Source organism: Dipodomys ordii, unplaced genomic scaffold (genome assembly GCF_000151885.1).
Source record: "Dipodomys ordii isolate 6190 unplaced genomic scaffold, Dord_2.0 Scaffold205, whole genome shotgun sequence".
Classification (NCBI taxonomy): Eukaryota; Metazoa; Chordata; class Mammalia; order Rodentia; family Heteromyidae; genus Dipodomys; species Dipodomys ordii.
In genome coordinates, this window is record NW_012267421.1 from 2,059,445 (window position 1) to 2,061,530 (window position 2,086).

The 2,086-nt window shown below is 43.9% G+C and overlaps 1 pseudogene; it reads right to left on the minus strand.

Moving 5' to 3' along the window:
• Positions 1-1,477: 1,477 nt before the first annotated feature.
• LOC105999973 lies at positions 1,478-1,800 on the minus strand (annotated as a pseudogene).
• Between the last annotated feature and the right edge of the window lie 286 nt (positions 1,801-2,086).

Below are 2,086 nucleotides of genomic sequence, written 5' to 3' on the forward strand. Positions count from 1 at the left end.
ACCATTTTTCTGTATAAAATTCCCTCACTCAGGTACTGTGTACTAGCAACCAAAAATGGACTGATGGAGTCAGTAAGCTTGGACTGGGTATTGACTGCATGGGAGGCTGGGGGCTGAGTTGACCTCAATCCCTGAACTCCATAAACCAACATAAGCTGCTGTGGTGGGTGACAGGGCGAGCACAGAGACAAGAAGTTACTGTCTGGACTTACCTATGGGGAAGTGCATATACATGTGTGTACTCACACTAATGCACGCACGCATGCGCACACACACACACATACCTGTTGTGTATGGCAGTCTCTCTGGAGGTGATGACAGAAAGGTAAGCTGAGAGAGTGTGGCTCTGTGATTGGTGGATTCTGGGACCAAGGCCAAGGCCCATCAGGCTTCTAGTCAATTGCTCCAAGTTATAAGAGGGCGCAGAGTGGTGGTGAGGGAAGCCACGCCCCATGGGGTTCTCAGATGAGGATGGGAGGCCTAGAGAGTCAGCAACATCACATACCACCTCCCTCTGCCCTGCTTGACACCCTGTTCTTCAGTCATCATTTAGTAACTGAAATCTGTGATTTGTGCGGCAGAATGCATGGAAGAAGTGCACACACTGTCTGGCACCGGGCAGGTGCCCAGTGAGTGGTAGTTGAATCATTTTTCCATTTTTGTTTCAACAGTTGTCCCTCCAAAGGAGGGAGATTTTTGTTGTTGTTGTTGTTGTTGTTGTTGTACTATGGCTAGGGACATTTTTCTCTTGAAGCATTGCTGTATCACGTTTTCTCTTTTTCATATCTAAGAAACCAGAGGGGAAGGAAGAGGAGCCAATGAAGCAGTTTAAGGTTTGACTTGTGACATGTTTTTGATAATAAAAATATGAAAATTCAACTTGGTTTTTAAAAAATGTCAACTTGGAAGGGATGTGCATGCCTGAGTGGATCATGCTCTTGATTAATTTCCTACATGGTCGGAAGTATTTTGAAAGAGATTCCTCAAAATGAAAACGAGAAAAGTTTCAAAACCTATTCTTGAAAGATTGTTGGACTGGGGTAAGGGCTCCAGTGGTAGAATGCTTGCCTCGTAAGCCTAAGGCCCTGAGTTCACACACACACACACACACACACACTCACATACACACACACACACACACACACACACACTCACATACACACACACACACACACACACACACACTCACATACACACACACACACACACACACACACACACACTAAGAAAACAACAATGAACTCTGTTGAGTCAAGCCAGCCTCTGAATGAAGAGGACAATTTAGTGCTCCTGAAAAGCTTTGATGGACATTTCTTCTCTCTTGGCTTCTAATACCAAACTTGACTTTTCTGCTGCAATTCCCAATTCCTTTGGGAGAAATCCTCTTTTCTGCATTTGGTCAACATGAGAATGGTTATTTTTATTTATTTATGTATTTTACAAGAGCCCAGGTTTACTTTATTTAATTTTCATTAGTTTAAATTCTGGAGGGGTACAGCATCACACGGATTCTGTGTCTAATGGCCTTAGCACAAAGGTTGTTTTGGAATTTGGCATGAACCATGCCACTGTTTCCATGGGCACATGTTACCTTTCCCCAGATTACTCTGCTTTTGTTAGGTTTGCTGCCAAGATTCATTGTGGTTTTTTGATTTGTATACATAAGCACATCTCTTGCCCAAGGAGAAATCGGTATCACCCGGGCATAAACACCTTCAACTTTAAGGAGAGCTTCATGCTTCCTTTGGTTCCGGAGACCCCACTTATAGCCAGCAGAATTGGCCACAGCCTTCCAGACATTTTGCCTTTTAGAAGTCCTGTTCCTAGCAGGCCTCTCCAAGGGAGAGAACAAGCCAGCCCTAGTTACTTGCCCCTAGAGTTTAGCTGGTTCTTTATTTTTATTATTACTACTTTATGTTTTGTCAGTTGTGGGACTTGAACTCCGGGACTAGATGCTGTCCCTGAGCTCTTTTGCTCAAGACTAGAGCTCTACTACTTTGAACCACAATGTCACTTCTGGTTCTCTGATGGTTAACTGGAGATAAGAGTCTCACAAACTTTCTGCCTGGGCTGATTTTGAACTGTA